The 14040-nt window shown below is 38.4% G+C and overlaps 1 long non-coding RNA gene across 1 annotated transcript; it reads left to right on the plus strand.

Annotated features, from left to right (window-relative positions):
* Nucleotides 1-4565: 4565 nt before the first annotated feature.
* LOC130730158 (uncharacterized) lies at nt 4566-7162 on the plus strand. The gene is made up of 3 exons (XR_009016252.1): nt 4566-4858; nt 5759-6104; nt 6451-7162. It is a non-coding gene; the product is annotated as an uncharacterized LOC130730158 (long non-coding RNA).
* The last annotated feature ends 6878 nt before the right edge of the window (nt 7163-14040 follow it).

The following is a 14040-nucleotide window of genomic DNA, read 5'->3' on the forward strand; positions in this document are numbered from 1 at the left end:
TCCTTGATGGTCGATGGTGCTTACAACAGCGTTAATCATCTTATGGGCATGGGGCCTTGTTCGAGATTCAACAGGGGCTTGGCTTGAAGAATCCTATGCAGGAGTTGATGGTGGTTACCCTTTTGGGAAGAATAGATATGATTTTCATTAGTGTTGGAGTGCGTTGATGGGTATTCACCTTCTTCTCTCATGAATAAGGTCGGTCCCTGTAAGACCCAAGATTTTAAGCTTAGGATCAGTGGAAGAGATTTCCATTTACGATTAGGGTTGATGTATTGTGAAGGGAAACCTGAACTAGAGTTTACCAAATGAAATAAATTTATGAAGGAGAAAGTTCAGGAAAAGTCTGAGGTTCGTATTGAAGTCGATAAAAGTTATAGCACGATCGTTTTACGCTTAAACCTAGGTCAGAAACCCTAGTATATAGCTAATTTTCACTTTTAGGCACGACGGAAGTTAATTCCAAAAATCTTCAGAGAAATGTTAGAACTTCTCTTTTTCCATATATCACAATCGTTTCGAGGCGAAACTCTAGGATCTACGAACGTCCGATTCCAATCATCGGAAGTTTGCCGAAACCGAATCCCTGGTATTTCAAAACCCTAGAATTTCTCGACAATGAAGACTTTTTCTATTCAGAGCTTCAAATGAATATTCCACACGCGTACACCCATTTCTCTTGATGATTTCAATCTTTCTTCCGAAGGAAGTTTTCCATTCCGACATCCGATGCAAAAAGCAACTTATCGGGTAAAATAGTTTTATACCGACTATGCTTTAGTTGCCAAAAATACAAAGAGACCTCATTTTAGTTTTGGAATTCTTTCGCCAAAACATATCTATTAATTCACGGAGAATGACGCCGGAAAAATCAGATTCGCGAAACTTTCATTTTCCCGCGAATTTCCAACCTTTATATATAGCAAAGAAAGGAAGAAAAACTCAAATTTTCCTCCATTTTCTCTCCTCAAACCCGCGGCCAAGAACAAGGAAGAAGGAAGAAGAATTTTGTTCATCGCTTGCTTGATCGTTGATCCGTTAGTTGCTACTTCAAGGCTTCGAGGTATAGTCGCTAATCCTTACCTCTGATCGCTTTTTCCATAGCTTTTCTGTAGAGTTTTCTGAGCGGATAGTTTATGGGTTTTTGCAAAACTATCCTGAATCTTTCATTTCTGATTCTAAACCTCTTCCTTATGCGCCCAAGATCACTTCTGCCGGGTTAGATTTTCCGTTATGTCGCAGGAATTCCGCCGGAATCAATTTGAGCCTAAAATACCCATTTTTGGAGTTTTTGGTGTAAAGCTTCAACCTTTAGGCTGAAAACTATCGCCTTAGCTTAGTGCTAGTAGGATTAGTTGTCATAAACGTCGTTGGTGACGTCCCTGCAAAATTTTATTTTTGGGATTTCAGTTTTGAAAATCCTAAGTTAAAAATCATGACCAAAATACCCCTGCGACAGTTTTTGATCCGATGATTTTTCCGAGTTCAGAATACCCTTAGTTACGGCTAATGATAGTATAGGAACCAAGTTTGATCGAAGAAAAATCGAGTCTTCTAATTGCACAAAGTGGCCGAGCCCTATTAGGGGGGAGGAGGAAAATTTCCTTTTCCGAAAACTTGTCTTTTCGCGCTAGATTATCGTACCTTAGAGTATAGATTACTTCGAGTAACCTTAGTAAGTATCGATAGCTTAGTTTTCGATAGATTCTGATAGTATTTCTGTGGTTTTGCTCTAAAGGTGATTTTGAGGAATTCCCAGAGGAGCAAGCCTTTGATTGTGAACAAGTGTTAGGAGATCGTCCTGGAGAATCTACAGGTGAGGGCTTCTCACTGAATCTCTAGTTAATGCTTAGGGTCGATGTTTTCGACATTGTTTACTGTTTATGCACTGGATTGTGTGTGATTGGAAAATGTTTTCTGAGGCTTCGGCTGACAATGTAGATGATGCATCTACTGAATGTTTTTGATGAGTGAATTACATGCTAAGTGCTAATTGGGTAATTTAGGATGTGTGGTGCATGCCTTATATGCTAAGTGCTATGTGGTTATTGCTTAAGATATTGACCTATGACATGTTGATTGATTATGATAAGTTAATTCTGCTTTTGCACTATAATCTGAAATTCTGAATCGTGAGAATAGCGGGCAGGTCATGCCGATTTTTATTTGAGAGTTTTGAGAAAGTTTGATAGGACGAATGAGATTCGGGCCTTGTTATGATGTGTATGGATCGAGACATTCTCTGGAGTCATTTGGGGATTAGGAGATCCCGAGAACTTATAGGAATTTCGATAAGACTAAAAAGGATATTATTTTGAAAAGAAAACTCATAAGACATTAAACAACCTCTAAATCTTTAAATAAAGATAATAAACTCGAAAGGAAGCTTCGGATGCAAACCTTAGTTTTTGGAAAACGAGAAGTGTCGTCGGATCTAAGTGTTGAGGAGTTTGGTAAGTTCTGAGTATGTTGGTACTCCTTCGCTCGTTGAGCAGTTTGTTAGCCATCCAAGGGATGAGCCGAGAAGCTTCACTGAGGCGTGAGACCTTGTGAATGCGTGATACTCCACTGAGGCGTGAGACCTTGTGGAAAGCATGGATCTTCACTGAGGCGTGAGACCTCGTGAACAACATGAAGCTTCACTGAGGCGTGAGACCTTGTGAATGCGGGATACTCCACTGAGGCGTGAGACCTTGTGGAAAGCATGGAACTCCACTGAGGCGTGAGACCTTGTGAGAGCATGAAACTTCACTGAAGCGTGAGACTTCGTGAGAGCATTGATGACCCGAAGAGTCATCGTGAGTGGTTGCACTCATTTTATGATTATTGTATTTTGTCGCAGAATCGACTTTACCTTAGGGTAAGCTTTTAGAGACATTAATTTAGCTAGAACACGTGGCGACGTGTCGAGTGAGGTCGGAGACGTTGTTTGGCTAATCACTGCATTGCATGCACTCATTAAATGGTTTAAACACGGCGAGATACCGGACCACGGCGGATTCCAAAATTGGTTATAAGACCAGGATTTCCGCGTAAGAGCGCTGCTAGGTGACTCTTAGTAGCAGACCGAAATGGCAGACCTACGGGTTTACTGCTGATCTGACTACCTTTGTGTGGTGTAAGAGGCACGCGGGCCGAAATGGTCCCACCGTGGCTGGTGTTAGGGCTGATCCGTTTGATGTCCATCCGTTCCGGATTGCATATTGGTTGACTGGGTTAACCTGCATATCATTTCATGCAACATGCATACTGACATAGTTGATGAGTGTGTTTGGTACTTGTTAATTCTATTTGAGGCATGTTAACTGTGATTTACTGTCGTTTATGTTCATTGAGAAATATGCAACCCTAGGATGTTATCCCTAGCTATAAGCCTAAGTGGCTAATCTTTTAATGGTATCTATTGGTGGTATTATTTATATAATTCTTTGGAGTTGACCCTCGCGTCTTCTGTGTGTGCTTTGGCGAACAAACGCCCTTTGTCAGATGTCTTTGGCGGACTAGTTCACGACGGTTCACCCTTCGGGGGAAACTAGAGTTGGGATGCTGGAACAGGAGCGCATTGCGAGAGGAGGACGGATGGTGTATGTAGACTAGGTCGTTCTGGATTTCGAATTCGGACGACGATCATGCTAGCATGTAGGATTGAGTGTTAGTGTGAGCTCCTCGAGATGGGACTAGTGTAGGAGTAGAGTCTTAGCTCTGAACATTATTTGTTTCATTCGGGACAGGGTAGTTTCCCACCTATAGCTTTTTGTGTGGTTTCGTTACGGGAATCACAGAGAGTTGGTTGGACTTAGGAAGTCTTGTTTCAGGCCGATGGGCCAGCTTATTCTCATTTTGAGGGATAGTGTTGCGGACACTTAACCTTTTCTTTTGGTTTGTACTTTTGCCTACGAGCGCTACTCTTCTATTACCCGTCACTGGAGGTTCACTCGTGACGAGGTTGCTTCTTACAGCGGGGGCTGTTTATATATTGTATATTAGTTCTATTGCTTTTCGCATTCGGGTTTTATTCAATTCAGTCTTGTCTTAGTTATTATCAAAAAAAAAATATATTCACGTTTTTCCGCATTAAGTTTACTTTTGGTTACTAAGGTGACGCTACCGAAATCGGGGTGTTACAGTCCCGACATTTTGGAGGCCTTGGACAAATAATAAAAATGAACCCCTAATAAAAGTAACATACACAATTACTAACCACTAGACCAACTCAAATCATTAATAACATCTTGAACATTAATTATTATAACTAAATTTTATTTTAGGGGAAAGTTTAATGAATTTTTTTTTTAGGCCCCTTCTTATTGGAGGTCTTTGTTGCTCATGAAAGTAAGAGGTTAGTATTCGTCATATCCCTCGGCGTTAAAGGTAACGAACTAGCTAATTGTCTAGCAGGTCTTGGTGCAAGTTTGCAATGTGTTGTAGTGGATTTGGTGTCCCCTCCTGATATTGTGTTGGCCCTCCTTTTTGAAGGACTTGAGATTAGTTTTCCTACATACAAAAAAATATTAAATTTAAAATTATTTAAAAAAAAATAAACTGTTTATTTGACGGGTAAAAAAATCAACTTTCAAAGCTCTATTTTTAATAAACAGCCATGGCGGCGGAGAAGAAGAAGCTGCAGTTGAAGCTCTCGGAGCTCCGCCGCGCCTACTCGTCGCCGGAGTAAGGAGTTGTGGATTTTGACTGGGGAAAGAGGTTGAAGTTCGGGATTGAGAGCCAGTTCGAGCATTGAAGACGAAGCTCAAGGAATTTGAGAAACGCAGTTTGATCAGTGTTTTCTTTCTAAGAATTTCAGTTTTCGTTTCTTCACTTTTTGCAGAAATCAATGTGCAAGGAACCTCCAGAATCTAAGGTTTGTGTGTAATTTGTTTGTTCATATATATGGTTATGCCTGGTTGTACATTATGGATTATGCACTTTTGTGTGAAGAAACAAGAAAAATTGTGTGTAACTAGATGGCTATAACTTTCTATGAAACATAGAATGTAGACATTCATCAAAGCAATTAGTTAGGAGAAGATTGGATACATGAGGCTAAAAGAAAATAGGGGCTAAGGCATTCAAGCATGATATGTGAATTCTGTATTTGACTAGTTGATTTCAATTCATGCTAGGGATGGTGTTGTTCTATACTTGTCGTCTATGTAGCGTTGAAATTTATCCTTCGTGAGGTGTTAGAGTGTCGGATATGTTTCTTTATTTGATCGTTAAATATGGTAGAACGAAAGCACCTCCAGTCTACCTGCCCGGGCGCCAGTGGCATGCTGGGGAGGCCAGTAGAGGCCCACTCCTGAGAAGATGCGCCGGGGGATCTCGGCGAGGAGGGTTGCCCACCAACTGGGATTTTACTGACCCTAGGGAAGTGTGGGACACTCCTTCTTAAGTGTTCTGTTTACAAATTATCTTTTCATCTGTTTGGACGCATCCGCACAACTCTTATGGAAATTTCATTTTGTTTTCAGTAACTTTCATAAATGTTAACTTTTATTTTTGGAACCAAATACCATCCACAATACCATGACAAGTAATTTCTTCTGTGGCTATTTTTTTCTTGGATTAAACAACTGGGTCAATAGATCATACTGCCACAAGGTTCAAGAATTTATTATCATAGTATGTAAGCTTGGATTAACTTGGGAGATAGCTAGAAATGATTTTGGTGTTTTTCTTGATATATTTGTCATGGAGTTCTATTATCAAAAGAGAGATAAACAAGATATAAGAGACTAAATTATTTATGATTTATATTCAGCTTCTTCGTCTCTCTGCTTCTACTCAAGATTTACCCAAGTCTGTCATTTGCAATGTTCTTGGTGTGAATCCCAAGTTCTTAAAAATTGGAGAAAAAATTGCTGCAGAGAGGGGAGTAGGGCAGAAAGCCTTTGCTAAATGGGCACATTGTTTTTGGGAAAGATGGTATGGGCAAAGGGATACAAGGAGTTGATCGATTTAATAGCAAAGCATAAGGCTGAGCTTGATGGCTTCAAGTTGGATATTTCTTGACACACAGAGTTTGCTAATGAAATTCAAAGTGCAGCTAGGAGGATGAATTTGAATCTCAACTTTCAGAAAGGAAGAAACCACGCAGATGTTCACGGGTAAGAACAATTTGAAAACTATGCCTCAAAATTTAAATTAAGATATATTCAGTGAAAAGGTCCCCACATTATTGTGAAATATACCTAAATGAAATGGGATAGAAACTTCTAATTTGCATTCATTGCAACATAGAAACTGGGTTACCCCCCTTGTCTTCATAAAGTGAATTGTTTGTATGTTAAGAAAAGTGCAATGTCTAAAACTGTTCTTTTTATGCATATTTAAAATGCACACTCAACTACACATTATAATTTTTCAGAATTTATGTACCCAGATACAGATACAGAACTTGTTTTGATTGAATTTGGTTATATTTTTAACACTGTTTATCTTAATCTATTGAAGGTACAAAGTCTTCATAAATCTTAGCATTAGTGATGTGCTATGCACAGCTACAGCTGAGGTTTTGCGCTGATCATCAATCAAATGAGTTCTTCAGATCGTTTCCCAACTGCTTGACTGACATAGCATCTGAAGACTTTGTATCAAAAGTAACAGAACAAGGAACATTCCGAGCTTGTAAGAGTCCTGAACAAGGAAAAGGATGGTGCAAAAGCAAGTATAGGTAATGGAAAGCTCATTGCTAAGTCAGTGTTCAATGCTTAATTTGACAGAACTAGTAGATGGATGGTTAGCATTTGCTCACTACTGTTTCACTGGGAACAAATTCCTAAGGTTATGTACTGGAGTAATACCGGGTACACATGACTATAACCAGCAGCACTGTAAAGACCTTCATCTCTTGCTTGACAGGTACAAAATCATGTCTATGGCTGGTGAATAGATTGAGTAGACTGAATATGTGAGGAAGGAATTATGATAAGCAACACTATAAAAAATTTATAAATGGCTGTTGAATAGTGAAATTTGTAGTTACTGCTTATTTTATAGTTGCTTGTAATTAGGTGCCTGTTAAGTTTTGTAGTTGATTTTGCGGTTGTAAGTGATGTAGTTTATTATAGTTCAAACACTTGTAGAAGGCCAATGTTTAGTTCTACCATGTAATGATGGTAAAGAAGTAATTTGTGGGAGTGAACCGTAACAAATATGGATCAGTTTGACATGGACTAACTGTTCAGATATGATAACCCTAATGCACAAAGGGCTCTAAAAGAGGGGGGGGGGGTGTTGGCAGGGATCGCGACCTCCATCAAGAAGTTCAAATTTCTTTATCGATTATATGCATTTTTATATAGAAGGTTGGGCTTCTGAACCTTTTTGTAGATTTTTATAATTTTATTCTGCCCCCAACCCGGACGATATAAGGGGGGCCGAGTATTCCAATGATCTAATGAATTGTTTTTACAACATCGGTTGGGAAAAAGAGGGTCGAGTATTCCAATTATTTCATGAATTGTTTTGTGAACCTTCAAGTGAAAACTCTCCATTTGGCTTCCAATCCACAATCGAGAGATGAAAGCATCAAAATATTGAGTTCCATATGCCCCAATTTCAAGATGCTTGACTTGAGGTTTTGCAGTCGATATCTGAAGGTGTTGTTGAAGTTTTAAGGAGATGCTTGGCTTGGTATTTTCGTGCATGATTTCTTTCAAGCCATCCACATTACTTGAGAGTTGATACTTGAGAATGAAAAATTCGTAGGTGGGGTTCTAAGTGAGTTTTTTCAGCTCCATGCTTTCTTTACTTTGACTCAAAATGAAAAGGAAAGGTTCCTATCGCATAAAAGTCATATACTTGTTATCCCTCCATATCGCAGAAGAAAACATATATTCAACAAAAAATAATCATCTTTAATGAAACAGTAAGTCTTATAAACTTGAATAAGGTGTGACTGTGAATGAATACTTATTCATGGACATTTATTGGGAGCAAATGAAACTGACATGTCTTTAACTAAAACCCCTTAAAAATGAGTAGTCTCAATCCTTTGCATAAACAATATCATGGTGGGTTGCTAAATTATTCAATTTCAAATCGATGACTAACCATTTCCGGTTTTGTTACGGTAAGTTATAAATGGAATATTGAATATAAATATGTGTACCGTAACTAGTTTGCTATCACATTACTGTGGCTACAAGTTATTTTGCCTAATTTTTGTGGGTGCGTTTAACGTACACCACCAACTTAGGTGGTGTACGCGTGGTCCATGAAAATGACCCGTTGGATATACAAATAAAATAATGTGTGGCAGAGATGTAGGGTGGGACCGTAGACATAAACCGGATAGTATAAGTAATTAAGTATGAAACAAATTGCAAATAGGTGCGTGCAATATATTAATTGTCATTCGTGGTCCTTATACCCGGTTCTGTATAACTAATTGGGTTTGTGTTTTGGACCGACAACCCCAAGAAGTTGGGGCAACCTGCGAAGTGGCAAAAAATGGAAAATGTTTTTTAGGGAAGAAAATAAAAATTACCATGGATCTGGGCCACATAGATTGAAAAGGCTAACGAAAAAGCAAGTAGTTGTTATAAATAAAAGTTAAAAAACTAAAAAAAACTAAAGAGGAAGTATTATGGGCGATTAAACAAGGCCCAGTTTTTTTGGTTGGAAAAGATCAGTTTCGAAAAGTTACAAAACAACATTGATGGAATAAAACAAAGGCCAGTATTTTGGTAGGTTATAGATGCACATAAGGTTGAACGATGGCAACTATAGGGTAGGCAACGGATAGCAGTGGGGCAGAAGTTTTACAATTTACAAACCAAAACCAATGTCTAAACCCAGACCCTTATAAGCGATAAAATGAAATCCATGCGCAAACCCATTAGGTTTTAAATTGACCTGAAACCCAAATAAAAATCCATTAATTACGTGAAATAGAAAGTCGTCCTAGAACCTGGACCAGAACCTACTTTTATAAAAACAAAAAAGTGAAATTCATTGAAAGAAAAAAAAAATACTATTCATGATCCTCATTTATGACCAAAGTAAGACAAGATTAGTTTAGAGAGTAGTTTCTAAAATATACCAAAGTAGAATTAATGATCAATCACTACGAAAAAGTTTATAAATATATATATGTATGAGGTTTTTTTTGTAATTTGATATTTCGGGTATGTTTGGGTTCGGGTTTGGGCGGGTAAGGGCATGGATTTAATGGTCACCCGTCCCAAACCCATAAAGTAGTACAGTAACGAGCCCAACTCAAATCCAAACCCAATTCCAGTAAACTTGGGTTCTGTTCGTCCAATTGAATCGGGCTTGGGCGGCATGGATTTGTGTGACACCTGGGGCGGACGAGGGCGGGGAGTGATCGCCGGTGCAGTAAGGCACGGACAAGGATCGGGTCCCGGCAGGCTTTAAGGCGAAGGGCACCTGAACAAGAGGTATGACGAGGATGTATAGGTATGGGACAATAGAGTCAAAGAAGGCATAAAAGATTTGATTGATACTACTCATGACTCATGACAACAAGATGTATATTCTTTTCGGGAGCCCAACTCATAAAAAATCCAAAGTTAAGTGTGCTTGTGTTGGAGCAATATTGGGATGGGTGACCTCCTAAGAATTTTTCCTAGGAAGTGCTAAGTGATGATAAAGCGCGCTGAAAAGACTCTTGTTGTTATCCTGAGGCTAGTCGTCAAGTTGGGATGTTACAGTTTGGGAAAAATTTCCATCCCTAATGGCAACCCTGTAGCACTGTCATGATGCACCGTCATATTGTACTTGTCCTACTATAAATCTCACTTCTCTTCATGGCAACCCCTCCTTCAATCTCATCTTTGTTGTCTACATAACCTAATTTTCTAGGAAGAGGGTCTTCGTTATCGTTTTGTAGAAGTGATTATGATATCATTTAAATTTCGTTAAGTGTTAATACTGGTATCCCACGTTGAAGTATCTCTTAAGTATCTTTTAATTTTGCTGTAACTTGCTATGTGCTGCTGTGGATTTATCATTCACCTCATATTTTTCAGCCTCCACTATTAGTGTAGTATATATTGTTGTCGTCCTATTGTATTTGCCCTGTTTTATTGTTCCTGTTTCTTTACTGTAATATTGATTTTACTTTGTTTCTTTTGTTATATTTCGTTTTAAGCCTAGTCCTTCTTGGACTGTAAACTCTTATATTTCCATGAGAAACTTTCTCTCATGCTTTTATCTATAATATTTATCTTTTTCGAAAAAAAATAATTTCAATATTTTTTTTAGTGTATAACTTGTGTAATATTTAGGCACACTGATTTTTTAAGGTCTGGATCCGCCCCTTCTTCAATGAGTACCGTGAACTAGAAGGCCTTGGTGTTGAATGGAGTAAATTTTAATTTTTTGTTTGTATGTACTACGTTATTTCTGAATAAACCATGTGAATTTATTTAATTATTATTTCCATTGATTTATTTTGGTTACACGTACGAAGAAAATTATTTTTTTCCTATGTCCAAATTAAAATTAGCACAACACGTTATATTTATTTGTCTTGTTTGGGTAATTCAAACTAATGTAGGCTTTAATTTTTTTATTTACACCACCATTCAGTATGATTGATGTGGAAAGCTTAAAATAAATTAGTTTTACCAATACACGTGTCGAAAGATTAAAATATTTGGTGCCAAACTTGTGAAACAAAACAGAGCAAAGTAACACTGTATGCCAGCGGAGCGTTTTAGGTTGGCGTGGTTAGTAAGGAGTGGCTACTACGGGGTCTACGTCGCTGGTGTTGGTTCTCATGTAACGGGATGCTGGAAAACAGCCGAGTACTTATTACTTTGAGAGACACAAGTGACATGACTAATGCTTTAACCCTCTGCCATGGTGCGAAAAATTGGACTCCATGCATGTGCTTGGCAGATTTGTGACAGTGTTCTGCGTAATAGCAGTGTATAGTTCCTGACAAATCAATCAGGTTAGACAGAGTTTGTGATGGGCCCGTCTGTGTATTTCTAATGTTGCAAATACCAAATGGTTACATCGCCTGATCGCATTGAAACGTTAACCCCATGAAATTATTGGGGGTATTTGGTATAGTGAGAAATATATTTATGTTAAATTCTGTGAGACACACAATTTTTTTTGGTTGTGGTACCGATATTATGTAATTAAATAGATAATTTTCAAAATATATAAGTTCAATAGTACATATTTAGATTTGGTGTTACTTATTAATTAACTTAGGACAAAGAGGTTATTGGTACATGCTTCTGTCACTTATTCCATTTATGTTACTTAATTAAAATGGGTCCAATTTAAATTAAGTGTAATCCCACAAACTAGAACGGAATTTGTTGCAATGTTGTTCAGCTCGTAAAACGCAAGGGATGTGGTTAACTGGTCAAACCCCTTATGATGACTAATTTCATACAATTCAAAGACAACACATGGGTGCATTCATATGGTTTTTTGACTAGGTGAATATTCTGAGCACTGTACTTGCACCAAACCACACAGTTGTAGATATTAATGTTGGAATGAATGTTTTTGCACTGCCCAAATGTAATATACTTTATATATAACTAATTGGGTCTCTATGTTTCACAACGACATTAGTGTCATCTTCGTGCTCAACAAGACCGTCTGTCCATAATGTCTCAGCGTGGTTCTGTTGCCGCAACCGGAAAGGCTAACCGCAGTAAGACTTACGTTGTCTTCGTAGGTCGCGTGGCTGGGCTATATTCATCCTGGTTTGAGTGTCAAGAACAGGTCAATGGATACAGCGGGGCTTCTTTTAACGTCTTCCCCACTAGAGAGGCCGCCGTTGATGCTTGGAATAGATTCTGTGCTCGGTCTGCACCGGCGGTAACAGAAGTACCTTTGCCTCAGGGAGGTCCTGCCTTCAACTATAACACCGGCCCTGAGCTCGCAGAACCATCAAGTTACGTCGCTGCCATGCCCTCTAGCGCTCTAATCGGAGCACCACCTCCCGTTGTGTCAACCGAACAAACAACCTATGTTGACCAAGAACCCTCTGTTCCGTCACAGGCAGGTGAAGCCCCAGCACCGGAATCAAGCCCTGCATGTTTTCTGTTAACTGTTGTTGTCGTTGTCCTTGCAGTGTATGTTTTTATGTTCATGTCCAGATGAAGGTTTGAAACCATTATGTTTTTCTTGTCATCCGTTGTATTCTTACTTCATAATAGTGCAATGTATTAATATGGGTTTCATGTATTCCGGGTCCAGCTTATGTTAATATTTATTCACTAATCTTTCATTACTAACTTAGCTTTGACACCATTCTGTTTGTCGTCGTTCATGGTCAGTACTACCGCAGGAACATACATTTGGATGTTGTTGTTGGGATTAATGTTATAAAACCCAGTAAAGTTACAATAGTTAACAATATTTGAACATGATTCGCAATAATGGTTCCAGGTAACACTGCACATAATATTGTGTTGGTGATATCCATGCATTTTCAGATACAGAGTTTTTTCTTTAAAGATGTAATTCATTCGCTAGTACACGAATAGGTGGGGCAAATATTCACTTACATTTAGATGATTTAATTTAATGGGAGTTAATTGGTCCAGAAAGGAATTACGAAACAAATATCATTGAAATGGGAATGGCCCACGTAGTTTGGTTTTAACCTGGTTAACAAACTAATTAGTTGGGACATTTTTTACGATTTTGACAAAAAAGTGACAAATTAGTTGGGTACGATTAACACCTCGAGCTACCCTAAACACATCAATCGTGTTAAGGCAATTGATTACCTGGGGTTTACTGCAGGGGCCACTTGACATGATGATTATTTTTTCCATCAGCTGGCGGTAAACAACGGGAGCAGTATTAAACTAAAGGTTAGATATTAAGAATAAAGGGGATAAAGGTTATATTAAGATATATTGCGCGCGAAAGTATGACCAAATCACTCACAAAAGCTTAAGACGCTACTCAGGGACACTTGTCTATAAATAGAGCATTGGCAACCCTGGGTATTCTAACTAGCCTTCAATTGTAACCTAATCACAACCCATTCTTCCAAAGTTTTCTATCTAACCCAAAAACTAGCGTTGCCTATGGACGGGTTGCGTGACCTGAACGGAGTAGATTCACCACCACCTCTACCAGGCGCTGGGTTAAGTGCCTTTTTGTACTCGGCTACATGCCAATTCTTTTATTTTTTGGTCAACCCTAAATTTAACACCGTTTATTTTTTTTTTAAGCAGTGACTATTACGATGATCCACCTCATCAAGACATGAGATCGCTGGGCAACGTTGTGATGCAACCCCGAGAGGTATACCATTTTAACGATACTAAGTCAGCATAGTTTAAAAGTTATAGTATCTTTCCTAACAAAATCAACATACTGTAAAAGTTAAAGTTCATTTGCTAACAAAATTTATTCTTTCATTGAAGAGAGCATGTTGCGATTACTACGATGTGAAGGGCATGATGAATGGTGTTAGTTTCAGCCTTAAGACTCTCATGGACATGATTCAGGTATTTTATACATGTGCTAAATATAAGTAGTAATGAAAAACGTTAAAAAATATAGGAACACTCAATACGTTTAGAGGGGTATTAAATCTGAGAACAATGTGTTGGTATAAATTCTTGACAAGTATGTACCAAAAATGATGCAAAGCCTTGGGGTTTATGGGCCTTTCTTCAAATGTTTTAGCCATAATTAGTATAGATCTGTAGATCCGGCCCAAATTTTACGGCTAAACGAATCCAGTACCTCGAAAAGGCATTAATTGAGTTTCCTTTGATGGCAAGTCCTAAGCTGCGTAAAGGTACAGTATCATAATGCACGTGGTTTGACTTTTATATTCATTTGTACAGACATTGACAATGCGAGTGAATGACGTTGATAAAGTTTCAAACTCTACCTTCACACAAGTAACAACATTGAAGTGGCTGACACACGAGTTGCAACGCAAGCTAGAGATAAGTGAGATACACTCCTCTGTAAAATTTGCAGAAGGCCAGTTCGCGGACAACCTTACAAATGATCCAGGAAAGTTTGAAAAGACTACCCCATCCACAATAACTGGGTCAAATAAGAAATTAAAAACCA

This window comes from Lotus japonicus, chromosome 1 (genome assembly GCF_012489685.1).
Source record: "Lotus japonicus ecotype B-129 chromosome 1, LjGifu_v1.2".
Classification (NCBI taxonomy): Eukaryota; Viridiplantae; Streptophyta; class Magnoliopsida; order Fabales; family Fabaceae; genus Lotus; species Lotus japonicus.